The 12,607-nt window shown below is 38.3% G+C and overlaps 1 long non-coding RNA gene across 2 annotated transcripts; it reads right to left on the bottom strand.

Moving 5' to 3' along the window:
- Positions 1–694: 694 nt before the first annotated feature.
- LOC118556632 lies at positions 695–2,045 on the bottom strand. Of its 2 annotated transcripts, none has more exons than XR_004927256.1 (3): positions 1,325–2,045; positions 1,034–1,120; positions 695–833 (listed from the first exon to the last, which is right to left on the bottom strand). It is a non-coding gene; the product is annotated as an uncharacterized LOC118556632 (long non-coding RNA). The 2 variants fall into 2 exon arrangements; XR_004927257.1 differs by lacking the exon at positions 695–833 and having other exon boundaries at positions 1,041–1,120; positions 1,325–1,418; positions 1,912–2,045.
- Positions 2,046–12,607: the final 10,562 nt, after the last annotated feature.

Here is a 12,607-nt window from a genome sequence, read left to right on the forward strand (position 1 = left end):
ATTTATTTGTAAGACTTGATATAGGCTTATGTTTGTAACTTTAGTAATTTGAATTGAATAGTCTGCTCTGGAGGAGGTTCTACCCGACCATGATTACATTTAGATGGCAAGTATAATCACTTTTTAGCTTTTCTCATGTAAGGGTTATGAAAACAGTTGTAGTAAAGTCATTTTCTGCGTCTTCTTCAACATTCTTAGGAACATGGCAGCCGTCGATTGGGTCAGCCCTGCAAACCCTGATGGACGATGTGGTGAACAGTGGAGAGAGGCATCCCCCACCCCCCAGATGATGTCCCACTCGCAGTCAGAAGACTCCAAGGTCATCTGTGTGGCATCCCATCCAGTCCAGCAGCACCACCAGGGACTCCTGCTCAGTCAAAATTGTATATATATATATATATATATATATATATATATATATATATATATATATATATATATATATATGTGTGTGTGTGTATATATATATATATATATATATATATATATATATATATATATATATATGTATATGTATGTATGTATGTATGTGTATATATATATATATGTATATGTATGTTCTTTAGTAATATTTATTTTTCTGTAAATAGTTGTAGTAGTTAATTTTAAAATCTAATGTAAATAGTTAAAATGTTTTTGATAGTTTATTGTAAATACTTGTTTCTCTAAAAATAAATTGATGGTGTCACTGAGAAGTTGTTCTAAGTTTACTTAAATTGTAAAGAAGTGATGAAACAGATAATGTAAAAGGTTAAAAGACTTTAAGAACACACAGACAACAATACCTTTTATATACACTGACCCCCCTGCCCTGTCCCTGGATCTTTGCATTCCTAAAATAGAGGAAAACAATTTGTGTCAACAGATGCAATTTTCTGTAGTGTTTCTTTGAAGCTAGAAAAAAGGAGTATTTCATATATATATATATATATATATATATATATATATATATATATATATATATATATATATATATGTGTGTGTGTGTGTGTGTGTGTGTGTATTTCATTACATTAGCCAAACCTGAACATACTTTGTAATTTTTTTCAAGTTGTCCCACTCTTTTTTGGCCTGTTGTGGCTCAACTTCACCCTCCAGGCCCGTTTTTTGCAGGATTGTTCTAAACAAGAAAAACGAGAAGAGATAAACACACAAGGATCACTACTATCACAACTATAAGATTAAAAAAAGTGACATCTGGGCATCATTTGATGTGATCAAAAGATTATATTTGTACGTTGGTGTTTGAACAGGACTTCTTTGAATTTGTGTGAATTTTACATACAAATGCAACATGTATATGGAATTATGCCTCAACTCTTACCTCCATCCGACTGCGGCAGTGTTTTTGGCCCTGATAAAGAGGTGGTAATTTTGCCCACGGAGTTTTATCAACTCCTCTGTATGCTCCCTGCTGCCTTGAACAAAATGACGTGTAAAACATATTTCTGTTATGTCAACAGGCAAAATGACTGTTCTGTATAATTACGCCGGTATTGTTCTTCAAGTGAATTATACTTGAAACCTTATTATACTGTACTGTAAATTACCTATACGTTATTGAGTATTCAAACAAAACGTTTGCAGTATTGACAGCCCAGTACAGCTGGACTGATGTTATTTCTTCAGCTGCATTAAGCTTTGACAGTTCTAATCATTTGTAATAAACTGCATGGGAATAAATTGATCGGATTTGTGAGGGACACGGCTATCAGCACAGTTACAATAAGATGTAGGTTAAAATAAAAAATTGTGACATTTTTATGAAGGCTTTTAATGTTGCTGAACGTCTTGTATCAACAGATTAGCTCTAAGCTTTAGCTTTAGCTGGTCCTACAAATTCTGGTGGCTCCGTTACCGTCATGTATTTTAATAGATGTTCAATTAAAAAAATAAAAACAAACTACTTACATTTAAAGCTGTACTCAGCACTACTGCCAGCGCTGCTGCTGCTTTCATTAGTCTTGATGAAAATCCGCCTTCTTTCTTCTTCTTCAACAACTAAAAAAAAAGCGAGCAAAGCACCTCGGGAAATTTTATGGCAGGCGAGGCCACTAAGGATGGTATCGGTGCATCCTCAGAATTCAGGGAAAAGGAGGACGCATTTGAAGGCTGCATTTTAAGCATCCTCAGAATTTTTGCCAAATGCGACAGCCTCCGCGCATCGTTGTGACGTCACCGGCCTTAAAATGCGTCCTTCAAAGGACCCAGCCTACACAGACATACGAGGACCCAGCCAATCGGAGGATGCTCCGGAGGATCCTCAACCGTTGGTAAATGGGACGGTCTAGCCTTTGGAGCACTTCCTGGTTGCGACACGACGTCATCACGTCTACCCCAAGCCCGGGAAAATTTTTTTTGTCACCAGACGACAAAAAAAATTATATGGAAATTTTAATATTAATTTTTTTTAATTTACTTGTTATTGGAGGAGGAGAGTTGGTTTAGACGGCTTCAGCGACAGCAAAACCGGCGACAAATTTTTCTCAGGCTGGGAGAGCGCAGTGGAGAGGTAACATTTACCTGCTATTATTTTCACCCAGGGGCCTGCTACTGATCATAATATACCAGTTATTAAACAAACGCTTGTCAGCAGATTGATGAATATGTTTAAATATAAAATTTTATATTTATTTGTAAGACTTGATATAAGCTTATGTTTGTAACTTTAGTAATTTGAATTGAATAGTTAAATGTGTACAATCCCTGTAAATAACTGACTTAAATCACTACTTTCACTATCACTAAAAAAGCGCGCAAACACCTTGGGAAATCTTACGGCAGGCAAGGCCACTAAGGATGGTAGCGGTGCATCCTCAGAATTCGAGGAAAAGGAGGACGCATTCGAAGGCTGCATTTTAAGCATCCTCAGAATTTTTGCCAAATGGGACGGCCTCCGTGCATCGTTGTGACGTCACTGGCCTTAAAATGCGTCCTTCGAAGGACGCAGCCTGCGAATTGAGACACAGCTACAGTGTACCGCAATGCTCTGAATGTACATGGAGCGTATCGGCTTCATTGCTAATCGTACTTACACATGTTAACAGATTTTTGAAAGCATTTTACCACATAAAATCAGAAAGTATATACAGCTTTAAACATATATTAGGCTTTACGGGTTATAAGGTGCATCATCAATTTTTGGGAAAATTTAAGGGTTTTAAGTGTGCACGCCCGCCGACAGGGGGTGACAAACGGGTCAGTTGTCCCGGGCCCAGGACAGAGGGGGGGCCCAAAACTGACACTCTGACTGACCATTAAAATGGTCAGTGTCAGTCACAAACAGCCGCGCTGCTGCTCAGACACCCAGCAGCGGAAAAAACATGAACAGGGAAAGTTGGCTTTATTTTAATACCGTAAATGAAATCCAGCTGTATGTTTTGTAAAAAGACGGTTAAATTCAGTGGAAACACAACAAATTCATCTAAGCACGTGAATAAACATGAGCAAGAAAACGTCGAGCCACAGAAACGGAGAGAGGAGACGAAACTTCTCTCATCGCCCCGACAGACCCACAGACTGACGTCACTGACTGAGGAGTCCTCCAGAGAACATCCAGGTAGATAAGAGTGGTCATCTTCAGCGGCAGTTCATGTTAACTTTCAAATTAGATATTATCTATCATATGTTACTGGAGCCCACAAACAAAATGTAATTAAGACCTTGAAAGAACCCAGTACATATATCCTATTAAAAAGTGTTATTTAAGATAACATTAGCTAATCCTTTATTTATCCCACAACGGGGAAATTTATAGGATTAAAGCAACAGGCAACAGGTGCACACAACACAGACAAAATTACATAAGAATTGAAAGATATAAGAGGTGGATTGGGGAAAAAACACTACGAATATCCCTCCATCCATTTTCTGATCCGCTTTATCCCTCATGGGGTCGTAGGGTGCTGGTGCCTATCTCCAGCGTTCACTGGGCGAGAGGCGGGGTACACCCTGGACAGGTCGCCAGTCTGTCGCAGGGCAATAATAGACAGACAGGACAAACAACCATTCACACTCACACAATTTAGAGAGACCAATTAACCTAACAGTCATGTTTTTGGACTGTGGGAGGAAGGCAGAGTACCCGGAGAGAACTCACGCATGCACAGGGAGAACATGCAAAGACCCAGGGCTGACTTGAACCCAGGACCTTCTTGCTGCAAGGCAACAGCACTACCCACTTCAGCACTGTGCAGCATACTATTATTATTATTATTATTATTATTATTATTATTATTATTATTATTACTAATTGTAATAATAAAATAAAAATCACAAAACCAAAAAGGTCGACAGTTTCATGATACATCAAGCTCAGGGACTGGCTAATATACAGCAAGTCAAAAAAGGCCATATTTTGGCTGCAGTGCTTGCTGTTCTCTTATGAAGAAAAGATCAACTAGTGCACTAAATTCAACAGATGGGTTGAAAATATCCAGTATAAAATACAGAGATTCCCAGGGCATGAAGTATACAGTTAAGTTGACTTTTTTTGGTGTGTGTGTGTGTGTGTGTGTGTGTGTGTGTGTGTGTGTGTGTGTGTGTGTGTGTGTGTGTGTGTGTGTGTGTGTGTGTGTGGTGGCGGCAGGTGTAGAGGGGGGGCCAAAAAGCCTGCGTTGTCCCGGGCCCTAGCAAAGCTGTCAGCTGGCCTGTAAGTGTGCCTTATAGTCTGAAAAATATGGTATTGTCTTTAGATGCAGAAAATGTTGATAGAGTTAATTGGACATTGTTATTTGCTACTCTACATAAATGTGGTTTTGGAACTTTTTTTATAAATTGGTTAAAAATTTTATATAGTTTCCTGACAGCATGTGTCAGGACAAATAACCAAACATCTTCCAACTTTTGTCTCCAGAAGGACAACAAACAAGAATGCCTGCTTGCCCCCTCACTGTTTGCTATCTTTATTGAACCACTAGCAGCAAAATTTAGACACTATGCCAGGGGTTAAAATTTCCCTGTCGCTGCGATGGATTTCCGTCATTTGGAAAATTAGTGCAAAATTTTCCGTCTCCACATTTTAGTCAAGGTTTTAAACTGAAACTGCTCTCAACCAATGAAACCTGGCAGAACCGGGACATTAGCCAATCAGAAAGAGAGTAGGGTGGGTCTTTGCAAAGCGGACGTTGCCAATCTGAGCTTTATCGGTGCTCAATCATTCTAACTTTTGGAAGAGGTAGTTTGAGGCGCGGGAGTTGGAAGGAGGAAGAGGTTGTGTCGGATCAACAGCGGCGGGAACGTTGACTGTTTTGGAACTTATTTATTTATTTATTTTTTGGATTGTGATTTGGCGGTTGGCATAAACTGGTGAGTGACTGGGTCGAAATGGCCTCACAGGATGAAATGGAGAGTGATGAATGGTCCCAAGTATCTAGAAGAAAAGATAGAGGTAAGACAGATACAAGGCGTAGGGAGGAAGGGAAAGTTTCAAATAAAAGATCTTTGGTGAGGATAGTCCTGAGGAAGAAATTAGGATTACTCGAAGGAAGATTGAAGGTAGTGGGTTCAAAATAATCCTTAAATTTAGAAAGGAGGATGAAGGTATTAATCTGGGTCCAGTGGCATTATCCATGGAATTGAAACACAAGGTGGGAGAGGTAGAAATTGCAAAAATTCTTCGAGATGGAAATTTGTTAATAAAATGTAAAGATGAAGTTCAACGAAATAAAGCATTAAACATTGATAGTGTTTGCAAAAAAGTGGTGTCTGACAGAAGAGTTCTTGAAGAAAGTAAAGGTTCCCGTGGAGTGATTTATGGCATTCCTGTTGAAGAGGATCTGGAAAAATTAAGACGTAACATTCAAGGTGGTGAAGTGAAAAAAGTGAAAAGATTATTGAGAACAGTTGATGGTGAGCGAGTTAATAGTTTGTCTGTGCTATTGGAATTCTGATAGAATTATTATTACTATGTCTACATATTTTATGTTATTTACTATTTTCATTGTATTTATCATATATATTTACCCTTTACTACTAAGAAGTTTTAAGGTTTTAGATCTCTCTCTTATAGTTGCAGAAGGCCTGCAGAAAGCAGAGAAATATGTTGTGACTATAATAAGTGTTTTTATGAACTCTATTCAGCCATCTGGAGTGCTGCATTGTGTGAACTGCTTGGTTTTATCTTGAAGGTCACAGTTATTTTGCTTATCGCTACCCCTTAGCTTGACAATGGAACCAGGGCTTCCTTTTCCTAATAAATAGAGAGGGGGCGACGGATTTGCTTCAGATCAGATTTGGACATCTGTATTAAGAATCTCCGTTCGATCTCCTTGCAAGATTATTTGAAAACCAATCTCATTGTTGTCTCTCCTTCTTGTGTTGTTAATGAATGTTTTAGGTGTTTGAACCTGACAAATTCCAAGATTCGGTGTTGCCAGAAAGAGTTAAAATCGGATGTATGAGTTATTTTGTTCGACCATATGTTCCTCCACCTTTAAGATGTTATAAATGTCAGAGGTATGGGCATGTAGCGGCAGTGTGTAAAGGGAAGCAAAGGTGTCCACGGTGTGGAGGAGAGCATAGGTATGAAGAAATGTAAAGGGGATGAGCAGATGAAGTGTTGCAACTGTGGAGGTCAGCATTCAGTGACATATGCAGGTTGTGAAGTTAGGAAGAAGGCTGTTGAAGTTCAGAAGGTGAAAATGGGTAGTAACATAAGTTATGCTGAAGCAGTGAAAAGAGTGCAAGGACAAAATTCAGGGGTGGAAGCAAGAAAAGTGATTCGTAACGTAAGATCAGAGAACAGCATCAGAGAACAAGTTAAAACAAGAACAAATATACCAACTGAAAAACTTATTCTGTTTATAGCCTATGTGATTAACTGTACAGACCAAGTCAAACATAAAACGGAAAAAATTAAAATAATAATAAAAGGAGCTGAAAAATTCTTGGATATGAGGGAACTATCATGGGAACAGGTGTAAAAACAATTAGAGACAGATGGGAAGCCAGGAAGTGGTGAAGGAAGAGCTGTATGATTATTCTGCAATGGAATGCTAGAAGTTTAATACAGAATGGGCAGGAGTTTAAAGGCTATATTAACAATCTTAGATTTTGTTATTAGTGGATAGAACAGTGTTGGCAGGGATAGAGAGGATGGTTCAGGAGGTGGATGTGTTATATTTATCAAACAAGAAATGTCATACAGAGTATTGAAAATAGGAGAACTTTGGGAAATGACAATAATTGAAGTTTGGAGTGAAATTGGGGCAGTGAAGATAGTTAATTTTTATAATCCATGTAAAAGGTTATCTTTAGAATTATTAAGGAAGTTAACAGACAATTTAAAGGGGAAGATTATATGTTGTGGAGATTTTAATGCACATAGCACTTTATGGGGAAGTCAAAATCATAATAATGGAGAGGTAATCGAAGAAATTATTGATATAAATAATCTAATATGTTTAAATGATGGAAATGGTACACAAATAAATATTAGGAATGGAAGGGAGTCAGCTATTGATCTAACTTTAGTATCAGAAACAATAGCTGGTATATGTACATGGAAAGTTGAAAATGAAACAATAGGAAGTGATCATTATGTTATATTGATAGAAGTAGGATTAAATATGGAAGAGAGTGAAAGCATGAGGGTAGATAGATGGAACTTTAGTACTGCTGATTGGGAAAAATTTAAAATGATTACTGAAAGACATTTAAAGACAATTAATATTTGTCAAGATATAGAGGGGCTAAATCATTCCATATGTGAAGCCGTCTTAGAAGCTGCTAAACAGTTAATTAAGAAGAAAGGAGGGAATTATAAAAAAAAATTGTACCATGGTGGACAGAAGCATGTGGAAATGTGATTAAATCTCGAAATAAAGCATTTAAAGTATTAAAAAGAACTCATAATATATAAAATCTTATTGAATATAAAAGGCAGCAGGCAATGGTGAGAAAAACAATTAAAATGCAAAGAAGATATATTGGAGAAAGTTTTGTAATTCAGTAGGAAGAGAAACTAAAATAGATAGAACATGGGCAATGGTTAAAAGAATGAATGGGATGAAAAAAGAGTTTGGTTATCCAGTTTTAATAGGTAATGGAATTACAGCAAAGAAGGATGATGAGAAAGCAGAAATGTTAGCTCAGACTTTTGTTAAAGTACATGGATCAGAAAATTTAAGTGAAGAAGGGAGAACAAGAAGAGAGGAGACAATAGCAGAAAATGTAGAGATATTAAGTCAAGATGGTGAAAACAATAAATTAATCAATGTACTATTTACAAAAGCAGAACTAAATCGTGCATTAAGGAAAGCAAAGAGGACAGCGCCAGGGAAAGACCAAATATGTTATGTTATGATAAGTCAACTTAGTGAACCATCAAAGGAGATTTTGTTAGAATTATATAATAGAGTTTGGGAGGAGTGAAAGCTGCCAAAGGTTTGGAAAGAAGCTGTGATCATACCAATACGTAAACCAGGAAAAGATAGCGCAAACCCAGGAAATTATAGACCTATAGCTTTAACTTCAAACATTTGTAAAATAATGGAGAAAATGATCAATGACAGCTGGTATATGTCAGGATGCAGCTTATTGGCTGCATGCTGAGCCTCTCTCCCTCTCTCTTGTTCCTGCGCAGCCTGATCGGTTTCACCTGGCAGGCTGCAATTAACCCGCAACTGCTTCCACCTGTTTCCACCACTTTATAAGACTCACCTCTTTCTGTTCCCGTCGCCGGTCCATAGCGTTCACTCCCGCTCAGTCTCTGCCAGTATTCTTGTCAGCTCCGTTTTGTTACCGTCAGCCTGAAGACTCCTTTCAACCTGGTTTTTGTTACAGTCAGCCCATAGACTTTCCGTCAGTTTGTTTTCTCCAGAACACGGCTCAGACGTTCAGCTCTTCGGTGCACGGCTCAGACGTTCAGCTCTCCGGTGCACGGCTCAGACGTTCAGCTCTCCGGTGCACGGCTCAGACGTTCAGCTCTTCGGTGCACGGCTCAGACGTTCTGCTCTCCGGTGCACGGCTCAGACGTTCAGCTCTCCGGTGCACGGCTCAGACGTTCAGCTCTCCGGTGCACGGCTCAGACGTTCAGCTCTCCGGTGCACGGCTCAGACGTTCAGCTCTCCACTGCACGGCTCAGATGTTCTGCTCTCCACTGCACGGCTCAGACGTTCTGCTCTCCAGTGTTCGGCTCAGAGGTTCTGCTCTCAAGTCCATGGCTCCAGAGTTCCTCCCGGTCAGTCTCTCCACACGCCTCCTGCCGGCCAGCTTCTGCACCCTACACCTTCGTCTGTTGAAAGACTCTGGTCCCATCATCATCCATCTTCCACACCATTCAATAAAACTCACTCCTAAGAACTTGCTCTGTGTGTGCGTGCTGTGTCCGGGTTCATCCTCGAAAAATATCGTAACAGTATATTATTTGGAAAAGAATCAATATATATCTAAATGGCAAAGTGGTTTCAAAAAAGGAAGGAATACCATGGATCCATCTTTGTGCTTAGAACATGAAATTAGAAAAGCACAAATAAATAAACAAAGTGTAGTGGCTGTGTTCTTTGATATTGAGAAAGCATACGATATGATGTGGAGGGAAGGATTGATGATCAAACTAGTGAAGATGGATATTAAAGGTAGAGTACATAGGTGGTTAAAAGATTTTTTAAGTGAAAGGAAAATACAGGTTAGAATAGGAAGGAGTTATTCTTCAAAATATTTTATTGAAAATGGAACACCTCAAGGAAGTATAATTAGCCCGTAACTTTTTTCTATAATGATTAATGATGTGTTTAAAGATATAGAAAATGGGTTTGGATGTTCTCTTTTTGCAGATGATGGGGCAATTTGGGTGAGAGGTCGAAATACTGATTATATTGTGAAGAAATTACAAAAAGCTATTAATAAGATAGAAGATTGGTCATATAAATGGGGATTCAAACTTTCAGTGGAAAAATCGAAAACTGTGTTTTTTACTCAGAAAAAAATCAATAGTAAGGTGAAGATTAAATTATATAATCAAGAGATAGAAAGGGTTAAAAAATGTAAATTTCTTGGTTTATGGTTTGATGATAGAATTACATGGACATATCATATTCAGAAAATTATAAGTGCAAAAAAGTTTTGAATGTTATGAGATGTTTAGTTGGTGGAACAAAACAAAACATGTTGTTTTGTTTTCTATGTTGAATTATACTGTTTTCTATGTTTTCTATGTTGAATTATACCGTTTAATCAAACTGATAAAAAGTACCTTGGTCGATAAAAAGTACCTTGGTCAAAAAGACGGCCCGTTTTTGGATTTCGCCAATTCATTTTTCCATTTTCTTCTTCAGATTGAAAGATGAAGACGGTTTCAGCTGGCCCAGAAGTGCAGGAAAATATTTCAAAATAAAAGCATAGATGTAACATAATGCAAGTCTGAAGAAAAAAATTAATGACGCGTAGAGATGTCTTTTGAATGAAAAGAGGACATTTTTACGTTGCAACATGATAGTTTATTGTAGAGACGTGAGCTTTTTTACATTATTGTGTGTTTTATTGGTGGAACATGAAACATAAAAGCTAATCACTTGCTGTAAACCAAAAATATAGAAGCAAAGTTTATTTTTCTCATCAAGCAAAACCCATCAAGCAAAACCCACCTTCGCAATAGAATTACTGTCTATATGTGCTTGATTTTAGTGAACAGGACATATTTTCAAGCTAACAGAGAAATTAAGATTTTTTATTGATTAAATTGATTTATCTTCACTCACAAATAAAAACAAATACTGCCACGGGGATAGAGTGCCTCATATATTTCCTATTTGTCATACAAAAGATGCTAATTTAACTGATCCCTGTCTGGGCTAGAAAAGCATCTATAGCGGCTTTCACGGGAGTTCCTCCGTGTTTCCTCTCTCCTCGATGGAAATTTTTAATTACATTTTTACTTAACAAGTGTTATAATCTTCCTTATTGAATAGCCTATGGAGATTCTTATTCATAAGAAAACTGAGATCCAATCTAACCAATAGCTAGATAAGCTGCATTGCCTATCTTTCCTAAGTCTGTTTTAGAAAGTGCAATTCCAACTCATTTGCTGAAAAAAATCGATCCAGAAAGCTGGTCCTGTGCTGAGGATCCTCTACCGGAACAGCTGAGCTGATTGTCCAGAAAAGAATGCTGCATAAGCTGCCGAAGATGATGGATAACTTCCTCCTCTCCAAATCACAGTGAAGAATCAACAGAGCAAGGGACTTATTCATGTTCTTTAAGATGATAGCTCCAGAAGATCCTTCCAGCCAGCAGCTCACGTTCTTCTACTCTATTTTCAATTCAATTCAATTCAATTTTATTTATATAGCGCCAAATCATGAAACATGTCATCTCAAGGCACTTTACAAAGTCAAGTTCAATCATATTATACAGATTGGGTCAGATTATACAGATTGGTCAAAAATGGCCTATATAAGGAAACCAGTTGATTGCATCAAAGTCCCGACAAGCAGCATTCACTCCTGGGGAAGCGTAGAGCCACAGGAAGAGTCATCTGCATTGTACATGGCTTTGCTGCAATCCCTCATACTGAGCAAGCATGAAGCGACAGTGGGAAGAAAAACCACCCATTAACGGGAAGGAAAAACCTCCGGCAGAACCGGGCTCAGTATGACTGGTCATCTGCCTCGACCGACTGGGGTTACAGAAGACAGAACAGAGACACAACAAGAGAAACAAAAAAGCACAGAAGCACACATTGATCTAGTAATCTGTTCTACATTAGATGGTAGTAGCGGGTGAGCCGTCTTCTCTGGATGATGTCACAGTTAACAGAACGCCAGACCAGGTGTACCTACTATGAAGAAAAAGAGAGAGAGCAAAAAGTTAAAAGCTGAAATGACGACAGTCATTTCAATGTAATACAATGCAAAACTGGAGAACAGTAGACTGAAGAACAGTAGAAATCAGTAGAGTGAGAAAATTAGACCCTGATGTCCTCCAGCAGCCTAGGCCTATCACAGCACAACTATAGAGATAGCTCAGGGTATGAGCCACTCTAACTATAAGCTTTGTCAAAAAGGAAAGTTTTAACATTAGTCTTAAAAAAAGATAGGGTGTCTGCCTCACGGACCAAAACTGGGAGTTGGTTCCACAGGAGAGGAGCCTGATAGCTAAAGGATCTGCCTCCCATTCTACTTTTAGAGACTCTAGGAACCACCAGCAGACCTGCAGTCTGAGAGCGAAGTGCTCTGTTAGGAACATACGGGGTAATCAGAGCTCTGATATATGATGGAGCTTGATTATTAAGGGCTTTATACGTTAGAAGGAGAATTTTAAATTCTATTCTTGATTTAACAGGAAGCCAATGAAGGGAAGCTAAAATTGGAGACATATGATCCCTCTTGTTGATTTTCATCAGAACTCTTGCCGCAGCATTTTGAATCAGCTGAAGACTTCGAACTGCATTTTGTGGACTTCCTGATAATAAAGAATTACAATAGTCCATCCTTGAAGTAACAAATGCATCGACTAGTTTTTCAGCATCACTCCTGGACAGAATGTTTCTAATTTTGGCGATATTCCGGAGGTGAAAAAAGGAAACTCTGGAAACCTGTTTAATATGGGATTTAAATGACATGTCTTTACGGTGGCCCTGAGGTGCAAAGCGCTACAACTTTAAGGA

This window comes from Fundulus heteroclitus, chromosome 20, assembly GCF_011125445.2.
Source record: "Fundulus heteroclitus isolate FHET01 chromosome 20, MU-UCD_Fhet_4.1, whole genome shotgun sequence".
In the NCBI taxonomy this organism is placed as follows: Eukaryota; Metazoa; Chordata; class Actinopteri; order Cyprinodontiformes; family Fundulidae; genus Fundulus; species Fundulus heteroclitus.